This window comes from Staurois parvus, unplaced genomic scaffold (assembly GCF_062004578.1).
Source record: "Staurois parvus isolate SC_StPar_1 unplaced genomic scaffold, SC_StPar_1.0 ptg000365l, whole genome shotgun sequence".
NCBI lineage: Eukaryota > Metazoa > Chordata > Amphibia > Anura > Ranidae > Staurois > Staurois parvus.
In genome coordinates this window covers 8,194,705-8,206,915 of record NW_028318161.1, presented here as the reverse complement: position 1 = coordinate 8,206,915, position 12,211 = coordinate 8,194,705, and the positions used below count along the sequence as shown (strand labels likewise).

General features: G+C 46.5%; 1 protein-coding gene across 10 annotated transcripts in view; it reads left to right on the top strand.

Moving 5' to 3' along the window:
* VAV2 (vav guanine nucleotide exchange factor 2) overlaps window positions 1-12,211 on the top strand; it is a 351,081-nt gene that overhangs the window by 249,091 nt on the left and 89,779 nt on the right. The gene's annotated exons all lie outside the window — the stretch shown is intronic.

Below are 12,211 nucleotides of genomic sequence, written 5' to 3'. Positions count from 1 at the left end.
CTCTGATGGTTTTGTTTCCGAAGCCTTTATATTGGCTTGTTTCACTTGCATGGGCAGCTTCTTTGAACATATGATGTAAGTTCGCAGCAATAGATTCCAAATGCAAATACCACACTTAGAATCAATTCCAGACCTTTTACCTGCTTAATTGATGAAATAACAAAGAAGTAGCCCACACTTGGCCATGAAACTGCTTTTGATTCAATTGTCCAATTACTTTTGGTCCCTTGAAAACGGGGATGGCTAGTCTTAAAAGCTGTAATTCCTAAACCCTTCCTCCAATTTGGATGTACATACCCTCAAATTAAACCTGAGAGTGTGCACTTTCAGCCCATATCCATTATATAACTATAGCTTGAACATGTTTTGGTAAATACCTGAAAAAAACTAAAATTGTGCCTGTGTCCAAATATATATGGACCTAACTGTACATTTACATCAGTCCCTAACCCTCAAGGAGCTTATAATCTAAGGTCCTTATCTCACATTCATACTTACACAAAATTGGGCCAATTTAAAGAGCCAATTAACCTACCAGCATGTCTTTGGAGTGTGAGAGGAAACTGGATTACCCGGAGGAAACCCACGCAGGCACAAGAAGAACATGCAAACTCCGGGCAGGTGGTGCTGTTGTTGGGATTTGAACCAATGACTCTAGTGCTGCCAGGTGGAAATGCTAACTATTTGGCCATTGTGCTGATGTATTGCCCTAATTTGATGTCTAAGTCACAATTTCTCTCATTCCCATTCTGCTTTTTTGTAAATTCCTATGCTGATAATTCTTTTATGAATGTAATCAATCTTAGTAGACAATATTGTTATTGAACTGTAAGTTGTGTAATTTGATCCTTTCAGTCTTGCTTTGTACATGGTCCAAGTCCTGTGCATTATGATAAAAAAAAACCCATAGGGCGCCGATATGGGTGCAGTATATTTGTATGCAATGTCTTAAAACCATACAAATGGCAGCTCACATGTTAAATCATGCGCATGTCACTGTTATAGTGACTGGATGAACTGCTGCGACCTGCAGTGTTAAAGATGCATCCTGACACACTCCTGGCAGATGTCATATGAATTAAGATGTGTGCGGGGCACAGATGCTAAAAGAAAGGGGGATGTCTTTTTTTGTCAGCTTTGTCTGGGGGCATCTTGGGAGTCTTGCTTCCACACAAACATCCTGAGAGTGCAACCACTCATCTTATGGGAGATATTTACACTATCAGCATTGACAGATACCCAGGAGTGGCAACCCCAATATTCTCTCTGCTTGACACTATTTATGTATGAACTGGTAATATTTCACCAGTGCAATTTCAGAAAATAACAGCCCATCCTTGTTTAATCCAACTTTTTTCCAGAATAGCTACTCTGGAATATTAATGGGAAAAACTTTTCTTGTTGTTTGCAGTGTGATACAACCCTGTTTATATTTTGAATATAATATTCAGACCCCAGCCCTTCTCACTAAACTCGTGACCGAAGGACTAGCCAGTCTAAAACCGCGATGTCATGTGCGTAACAATGCCACACCCAGCTACACCCTGCACACCGATTTTCCAGCTAATTGGACCACAATCGACGTACCAGCAGCCTGAATGCGATTGTTACTGTCTTGGAAATTCGCTTTAACGAATTTCTCCTTACCGTGAGTACTCGCAGTTGGATGCGCAGAAATCCCCCATAAAGCTGTGCGAATCTCGCTTACCACGACTGCAGCCAAACTACACGATTCCTGCCCATCCAAATACTTTGGTTCTGTTGAATTTGTGGGTGATTGGAGCTCCGTTACCCTAGAATGATCACACGACACTCTAAGGCTGGTTGCAATCCACATCAGGGCCGGCTTTAGGCTCAGCTCTCTGTTTTATTAAGAATACACACATGCCCCCCCACATGAATAAAGTCAATCCCTCCCACCGAACAATACAATGGGGATTGCCTATACAGAGGATGTACATTCCAATTGGAGCATAGCCTTTGCTATTATCTATCACTGGTCCTCCCCCATGAGTCTTCTGAGGTCAGCAGACTTCCTCCCCTTCCCCCCTATGAGCCATCTGAGGTCATATTTCCTGTCCTACTAGTTTCTATTGGTATGCAAAATTCTCTGCACAAGCACTCCCTAAAAATATCAGTCTGTACCTGGATGGGCCCGATACGATCTTTATTAAAACACATCCATCCCAGATACAGTTCAGATTAGTAATGGGTTGTAAGATATGCATAAGCCTACACGTGGAGTTCACACCGCTTGCGCATTGCGTCATGAAGCCCACGTGGTACCATGCTGCTGATATGTGGATACAGGCCCACGGTCTACTGACAGCAGCATTCGCATGGAATGCCGTGGTGGTATACACGCCGGTCTATAAGCGCAGATCTGCCATCTCATCCATTACCAAGCTGAGTACTGTAATACATACATTGTACATGCGCATGGCCCAATTGCAGCCTTCAGAGCTTTAATTAAGCCACACGAGAGACATATGAATAACACGAATATATGACACATTTAAAGTTCGACCAACAATACAAAATTTCCATGACATTCCCTCCTGTTTTATCATATTCTCCTCGTGTCCCTTCTTGATCTTCTTCAGCTTGATGGGTGTAGTCTCAAACTTCAAAGAGTTCCTGTAGTTGTCCCTGAGAATAAAGCTCCACGGGGTACCTGAAACAACAAGACCCGACGCAGACTCGACGCAAACAGGCTTGATTGAAGCGATGATCCTCAAGAGCGTTGGAACCTTCACTATAGGAAGGCTCTTGCAAAAACCACAAACAGACTTGTGGTATGAATAAAGCTTGTGATCCCACGGTGGTCTGGGGAGATCCAGCAATAGATTCTCAAATTGCCCCTGCAGACGGGGCCACACAAGGCTGGTCTCGACCCAGACAGTTTTCCAAATCGCAGACACAAACAATGATGAGGCTTGAAGCTTGCTTGAAGGTCTTGGAGAATGTGGTCTTCAGAGAGATAAATTAGAGGGAAGCCAGGATGTAATCTGTAGAGAAGGTGGTTGGTTGGTGAGGTCTTCCCCCGATCAGTGGTTGGAGTGGGATCCCCGGAGCGGGCATGGAGATGTGGTCGTCTGCCCGAGCTTGGCTTACACGGTCGATGAGGCAACAGGAACATCTCACCGCGGCATATAAAAGGCAGATGAAAAAGAGAAGCATCAGGATATACACTCCCACTTCCTTCAACCAAGATCCGATGGAGAACAGGAAATCTCCCAATCCTCCCAAACCCTTGAACGGATTCCAACTCTCACTAGCTATAGCTCTAGCTTTTCCCTGTAGTTCACTAACTTTGTCCATATGGGCCTGGACCTTGTCATCGGTGTCTTCTATCCAAGTACAACAATCCTCTCCGATGAACTCACAGAACCCCCCTTTGGCGGCTAAAAGATAATCAAGGGCCATCTTCTCCTGAAGCACTAAAATTCCCATCTGCCGTTGTTCTTGGGCAATTTCTCTGACAGCCTCTACGGTCTCGTTAAACATACTATCCACGATGACAGAAAAATTGTTCAGGCGCTTCATAAGTTCTATTCCCCATCCTGTCCATGAGGGGAACCAAGCCCATGCCTGGTCGCCCTCAGAGAACAGTTCCCTGCGAACTCTCCCTGCCATCCTTACCTTCTTGTGGACCATCAACTCTTCATGGTCCATCACTACATAGGATGCGGGGACTAGCTTTATGAGGGCACACGAACCTTTCGCGTTCTGGGGGAATGTTCTATAGGCTGCCGAACCACACAGAAAATAGTATGGACCTGTCAGAGCAGAGCAGGAGGAGTTCCTCGTTCGGCCTCTGGCACTGAGCAACAGTTGCACAGACTGGGGGATTGCTCCCTCAGTCTGCACATCACATCCGTCCTTCCAACACACGTGGTCTGGTCGGTCAGTGTGGTTACTCAGAAAGGAAGTCTGGTTAGTCAGATTGACAGTTATACCTCCCTCGCAGGTGGTAGTCCCAACAAACTTGTTACCTGTGCCAAAGCTGATGTTAAAGCACACCTGAGGGCTGCCTAGCTGCCCAGTTACCCATAATGGACTGACGAGGGCCCTACAGGAGCTAGAGCTAATATTGGTGCTGAAACTGATGTTACCTGCTAAAAATGTGTCATTAAGTTCTACCGATAAATGTCTACGTGGGGGCTGACCAGGGGTCCCTTGCTTTTTCATGCCGACGCGGATGTCATATAGGGCATGAACAGCGGCCATTGCGGACATGTGATGACTGGGTGGGGGCTTAGAGCATACCCAACAGTTGGTTTTGTTGGCGGTTCTGGCTAAACGTAGGTGCATTTTAAATAAAAGGTTGGGGTATCTGCCATCTTTTCCTCCGTTCACACACATGTAAGACATACAAACAAAAAGAAAAAGGAAAATGACACCCCTCATTCTCTGGTGTAGCTGAGAAGCTTCTTGCAGTGGCTTGCGTGCACCCAGTTGTCTCGTCCCTCGAGCTTGAGTGAGGTAGGTGTCGTCAGCTGGACTTGGTATGGTCCGGTGAACCGTGGCTCGAGTCCGGTTCTTTGATGTTTCTTTAGGACGACCCAATCACCTGGCTCAATAGAAAGAACACCTGTTATTGTATTTGGATCGGGGAGCGATTCGCGAACCCGATGGTGTATCTTCTGCAGCTCCCGTTGCAGAGATTGCACATAACCTGTAAGCTGTGAATGCAAAGACGACAACTGTTGAGGAAAGTACAACCCTGTTTTGGGAGGTCCCCCAAACAACACCTCGTAGGGTGACAGCCCATGTGGTTGCCGAGGGGCATTCCGGATGGAATAGGGGGCAATGGGGAGACACTCAGGCCAAGGTTTTTGGGTATCGGAAGACGTTCAACCTTACCGCTACTCTCGGGGTGATATGGGGTGTGTCGCCGCTGACTCCAGTTCCACCAAAGAAATGCAGTCGTGTCCTTTGGAAGAGAGATTAGTAGTGGACAAAGAAGACATGTTAGCAGAAGAGGTGTTAGTATTGTTAGTCGTGTTGCAAAATTCAGCACTGTCATTGCTGTCCTCCCCCCCCTTCTCATCTTCCGACACAGGAAGAAGAGAAGCTGGGTTAAGAATAGTGCATCGTTTGATAGTGAGGTTAGTAGGGGTTAGGAGGGCTTTCCCCTGAGAGGGGTACCTGGCCTTGGATGTCCTGTTTTCGCAGGACCGTTCTTGCTGCACCGGTGTCAGTGAGGCAAGGGAGGGGATATTTTAATTCCTCTAGAAAAAGATGGATCTGGGCCGACACCGATTTGTCAACTTCCTATGAGAATTCATAGGAGTTACTTACCATGGTGGTCATAGGGGCGGAGGACTCATCAGGAATGAACTGCCACCGACCTTTAGGTAATTGGGGACAGCTCCTCCTCATGTGCCCCGTTTGGTGGCACTGGAAGCACCTGGGTGGGGGCCTATCCTTCCTGTGACCCAGATCCCTTGGTTTTTCGTGTGGGGTCTGGGACATAAGAACTTTGGCCTTGTCTTGTTTTCTTCTATCCATTTCCCTCTCTATTGCCGCAAGAGTGGAAAGGATAGCAGGGATAGACATCTCATTATATTCGGGTCGGGCCAGAACTAGCCTTTCCCGAATTTTAATATTGATGCCTTCCAAAAATTTGGCCCGCAACAGAATGTGCGTCGCGGTCACCTTTACCCCTTCAGTTGGAGCATCAGGTCCAACTTCCAGATCTGCATCCAGTGCCGTCTGCTTGAGACGGCGCCAGAAGCAGGCGCTTTCCTCATTAGGACCCTGGGTGAGCTTCATCATGTCCGTAGTAGAGGTAGCACCATACATTTCTGGAAGCTTTGCCTTTAGCTGTGTACAGAACTCTTTGCCCCCTGAAGTCATCTCCTCATGCGTGGTTATAGAGCACCCTGCAATCACTGTACTGGCCACTTCCATGCCCACCTTTGCCCGTAGGATCTGTGCACAATCTGACCCGCTCATACCATAGCTGAACTGGTTTTGTCCAAACATTCGAGCAAATCCTCTCGGATTGACTCGATAGTCCGGGAGCTCAGCCAGAATAGTGCGGATCTCTGCCGGGGTGAAAGGGACATGCCAAACTACCCGTTCCCCTAAAGTCCGTTCCCCCTGTGCATTGGGAGGACCTTCAAATTGCTGCACCCTGACTGGATAGGCCTCGGTCCGGGAAGAGTGCAAGGGCTGGCCCAGCATCATCGGTGGGCTTAGATTAACCACCTCGCTTACTGCACCTTCAGGTTTGAGGTCCCTCAGATCAGGGTATAGCTGGGAGGCAGGGGTCTGATCAGTGGTTCGTAGCGCTTTGATGCAATCCGCCCTGTTTTTTAACCGGGTGTCTATTCCCCTTGATTCACAGATAGTCTGCAAATCGGTTGTTGAGTAGGCTTCATAGTTGGAAACAGAAGGAGCTGGGGTGAAGCAGGGAGAAGGGAGAGGTAGAGGCAGAGGCTGAGGCATAGAGACAGAAGACACAGAAGGTATGTCAAGAGTGACGTCACTAACAGAAGAGACAGGTGCAGTTATACTTATCTCAGCCACTGTTGGTTGTTGGGGGACCCCAGCAGACCCTGATCCTGCCTGCCTTAGTAGAGTCAGCCCTGAAAGAGCTTCTTCCACCTCTGACACTGGATCCTCCTGTTTTATTCCCTCTGGAGGCCAGGTATACATCACCTGGTTCTTCCGGACAGACACCAGTTTATGTATGCCTTGCTTCCCTAATCGGATTGACCTGTGAAGCCATAGCTGTGCGATCTCTAGTTCTGACGCCTGCATCCGTGGTCCAAATTCAGAGATGAATTTTTCCCACCTCCATGCGTCAAATGTACCTTCCCGGGGAATTTCCCATCTGGTACCCTTCGACCATTTATTCCACCTTTTGAGGGGTTCTGTAGACTTCCCCCCCAAACTCACCTTCATCAGTTGTGCAGCTGTCCTTACCCTGAAGAGGGCTGGTTCCCCCTCTCTCTTCATGGACTGACTACTGCCCATCGTGACTAGTCACTGGTATATATCCCGCGTCCGGGTACCTGTTTACCCCCTGGAGCACTCGGTGGGATCCTACCGAGAGGCCTGATTCCACCACTTTCCCAGCACAGCGTAATTTATGTGATACTTATCGATCACCCGAAGCGCATCAAGTGGCGGTCAGACTGAGAGCACACCTCCCACTCCCACAGCGCAATTTGTGTGATCCTGACCACCCGAAGTGTTTGTGGTGACCAGGCTAATACTTCCCTGGACCGCCCACTCGCACAGCGTAATTTATGTGGTTCTCATCACCCACTGTGTTTGGCAGGCCACACCGCACAATGATGAAAGTGGCTTTTCTCTCCCTGCACACAGTAGCTAACACAAGTCAAAACAAAAAGAGGGGTTCTTGGATGTTACTTAGGGGTCACTGGTTGGGCAGAAACCTGCTAACTGACCTTTAGGAAATTTGTGTAAAGAAAAAAACTTTCCTAATACACACAGAAAAAAAAAACTCTTTTCAACCTGAAAAACTGTTAAAAAGGACAAAGTGGATCCTTATGAAAAACACGGGACGTTTCACAGTAAAACAATTACACAGAGGTAAACCGAAAAACTGCGCCAAAAGTAACCTTGTTGCTGACGCAAAAATCACTCCTATCAGCACCGCTAAACGATCCACGTTATACACGCAATCTTTACTGCAACCACCTAGAACCGTTTACACAAAAAGTTTGCTGGACGTGAAACACGCGACACAGCAGCTTAAAACAAACCCGCTTTACAATAAGGAACTACTTTTAACAGGAAAAACACAAGAAAAACATAATCACTATACAAGAAATCTATGTGCAAAAACCCAGACTACACCGCGCTCATTAAATGTGGAACACGTGAAGGGAAAACTCGCTTAATACACTTTAAATTGGCTGGCAATACGCAAATTTAAAGCTAAAAGCAAACAAATGAAACTGTAAAAAATTTGGATTAAAAACACAATATGGGTCAAATGCATATAGGAAACTTCATGCACATTGCATAGAGATTACTGCACATTTGGTAGCCAACAAAATGGCCACCAAACAAAAGGAGTCCATGTGGTTTAGTCAAGAAAATGACCCCCCACAGGGGAGCACATGGTAACACTAGAATGACCCCCCCACAGGGAAACACACGGCAGACTCTAGCCTCAAAATTGCCTCTTACATAAAACAGACTTTTAGACAGAACATACACTGGACAATTACACAACAATATGAAGTACACATACAACACAATTTGGGCACAATCACAGAACGGACATAAAACACCAACATATCACACTAACATGCACATGTAACAGAAAGGACCCCCTGCTGCATGCTTGCTGGGAGCAGTAGTACCACAAAACATTGTACAGACCACATAACACAGATCTTACAACAGTTAAGAATTAACCTAAACCTTTCAGCACTGTAATAATTACCTCACGTGGAGGGGGGTAGAGCAATCACCACAGTACCTACAACCCACAAATACTTACCTAACACTATGCAACAACTTTTACCCACTAAAACATATACCCGTTTAATTTTTGGTTGGAAGATTTTTAAACTTGACCAAATCCAGCCAACCAAAACCCACCCCTCTGCTGCTCTCCGCAGAGACAAACCCTTGTCTTTCACCCACAAATCAAGAGTTTAGGACAAAAAACGAGGTCCTTGTCAAGCGGTATTTCTTGTTAGCTAACAGAGAGCGAAATCAGCCACACGAACACGCAAAAAGCGATCCTCTTAATGGCAGAGAGACCTGAAATGTGCCGGCATACTTTTTGCTAGTTCATGATGGCCATTCCCCCCTCGTTCTAGGTTAGCTACGCAAGAATACGCGTTAGTATCCACCAGGCTCGCCAAACTGTCTTGGAAATTCGCTTTAACGAATTTCTCCTTACCGTGAGTACTCGCAGTTGGATGCGCAGAAATCCCCCATAAAGCTGTGCGAATCTCGCTTACCACGACTGCAGCCAAACTACACGATTCCTGCCCATCCAAATACTTTGGTTCTGTTGAATTTGTGGGTGATTGGAGCTCCGTTACCCTAGAATGATCACACGACACTCTAAGGCTGGTTGCAATCCACATCAGGGCCGGCTTTAGGCTCAGCTCTCTGTTTTATTAAGAATACACACATGCCCCCCCACATGAATAAAGTCAATCCCTCCCACCGAACAATACAATGGGGATTGCCTATACAGAGGATGTACATTCCAATTGGAGCATAGCCTTTGCTATTATCTATCACTGGTCCTCCCCCATGAGTCTTCTGAGGTCAGCAGACTTCCTCCCCTTCCCCCCTATGAGCCATCTGAGGTCATATTTCCTGTCCTACTAGTTTCTATTGGTATGCAAAATTCTCTGCACAAGCACTCCCTAAAAATATCAGTCTGTACCTGGATGGGCCCGATACGATCTTTATTAAAACACATCCATCCCAGATACAGTTCAGATTAGTAATGGGTTGTAAGATATGCATAAGCCTACACGTGGAGTTCACACCGCTTGCGCATTGCGTCATGAAGCCCACGTGGTACCATGCTGCTGATATGTGGATACAGGCCCACGGTCTACTGACAGCAGCATTCGCATGGAATGCCGTGGTGGTATACACGCCGGTCTATAAGCGCAGATCTGCCATCTCATCCATTACCAAGCTGAGTACTGTAATACATACATTGTACATGCGCATGGCCCAATTGCAGCCTTCAGAGCTTTAATTAAGCCACACGAGAGACATATGAATAACACGAATATATGACACATTTAAAGTTCGACCAACAATACAAAATTTCCATGACATTACTGGGTCAGGTTAATTACGCAATTAACCCTTCACACTGCCACCACCTCCTTTTTGTACAGAGAAAGTGGAAACTCAGCAATACACTAGGATGATTGGTTATCTGTTGGTATCCCGCTATCTCTACAGACAGGTTATACAGAGGGTTAAACACTCATAGTAGCGCTCTTCAGCGGCAGGAATTCGTAAGTTACATTCAAGAGCTATAGAAACAGTTCAACACTTTCAGAAAGTAAGATTTATTACTAAAAGGTTAAAAGGGTGCAGTAAAAATGTTTACAGAAAGAAGATGTAACCAATATATATATAAATATACAGAGCATAACAGCACAGCAAACAGATAACAGAAAAGAGTTTAAAGGGTTAAAGTACTTGCCAGTCAGCCATCGTTTTAAGCAGCTTCCAGTTTCATGACCAAAAGGATGCTTTGATCTCCGACTGTTAGGGCTCGTTCACACTAGGCTGTTTTGCCAACGCTTGCCAAACGCCCCCATAGCGTTTGGCAAGCGTTGGTCCGGCGTTTGCGGAGCGTTTTTTAACGCTCGGCAAACGCTCCGCAAACGCCGCATGTGCGGTTTAGCGGCGGTTGCTAGGCGTTTGCCGAGCATTAATAACGCCCCACAAACGCCTATAATGCAGTTTGAGTGGTGTTACCGCTCCGCAAACGCCCCGCAACCGCGTCGCAACCGCACCGCAAACGCCGGCCGGGCGTTTGCGGAGCGGCACCATAGACGAGAATAGGAGGCTTCAAAGCCTCCTGACTCGTCCAGAGGCGTCCGTTTTGCCGCAACGCGACGTGACGCAAACGCTCCCGTTAGAACAGCACCATGTGCTGTATTGTGCAGAATTGGCAGAGGCGTTTGGGAAGCGGTAAAAACGCTTCCCAAACGCCTCTCTGCCGCCTGCACACAAGGCTAGTGTGAACGTAGCCAAAGTTTCGATGTTAAGGCAGGGAGATCTTTCTCTCTCTCTCTCTCTCTCTCTCTCTGTGAGATGTTGAACGCAGGAGGTCCTCACTTCTCTGTCTACACACAAAACATAACAGCCTCTTTTTTTTCTACTCAAAATCAACGGGGTGTCTTCCCACAACGGAGAAGCCAAGCCTTATTGTTAGGCAAGGGCTCAGCATTATATGCTGATTGCATTCCTGAGGGAGGGGATGACATTAAGACTTCTTGACACAGTGAGAGCCATGCCTGGCTCTGGTATGCACGATTGTGACAGGGTGGGTTCCCCTTTTGGTTGCTGCCTTCATTGCAGGGTGGCAGTACTGGGCTGGGACACAATGCAACCAATGGGAAGATTAGCTCACCAGGGTCAGAAATAACAGATTCAGCAACAGGGAAAGGTGAGTGGCAGCATTGCTTTGTCAGTGCAATTCAAAACTAGTCCAAAAGGCCAGCACACTAATTGAATCCATATAAGAATGGTGTCCCTTACATAACACAATAAAATTGTACTCTATGCTCAAACGTATGCCTTTTGGTCAATCAAAGCCTTATGGGCCCATTTTTGAGAGAGTGTTGGGTTTTGGGCTGTGTATTTTACAAGGAGAAAAGGCATTCATGCTGATTGACAGAAGAGAGCACAATCAGTCAGTCTCTCTTTGCTCCCAGTTCCGTTTAGAGCTTGGGTGTCTAGGCCTGACAGATGGTAAGCCGGAGATGAAGTGGGGAGAAATCTCACTAGTGGGGACAAAGATGGCAATAAAATCTGATTGGATTTTACCCATCCCCACTCCATCAAAAATTTAATTCTTGGAGTCCATTGAGGGCTACAGGAAGCAGGAGGATTATCGGTTGAGTCCTTAAAGACAGTCACCTTGGTAAGGAGAGATACAGCCAAATTATAAAATCCTCACTAAATGGATCCACAGCCAGTAAGTACTCTGGGGTAGCAAACAACATGTCAGGCTGCTTCTAATCACCATAGAAAAATAGCTGAAAAAGTGGGCGCAAAGGAAAAGTCTTAGCGTTTTTGAAGGCTTATATGACCCAAGGCTAGAAACAGGCTGATCCTCTAGATTTAGAGTGGTGTGCACTGCATCAATAAGAGCCAAAACAGTCTTCTTTAATTTAGCAGTAATAGCAGAAGATCAGGACTCCTCAGGGGTAAGCTCATTAGTCAAGGATGTAAGTGACTCATAATTGGTCTCTGGCCAGTGACTCAGAAGCTGTCATGGGTAAATCAGATACAGAATATGTTGGAGAGGGAGCAGGAGCTTGTGGCCTCTGCAATCAAGTCTGCAAACATTTGTGTAATTTGGGCCATAAATCCTGGATGACCATAGTAAAAACCTCAACCAAAGAGGCAGAAAGCACACCATATCCAACAGCGCCAAGGTAGATTTTGAGGAGAGAAGAGACTTTAGGAGCAGACAACAACATGGCGCAGGCTGCAGACATGGGTA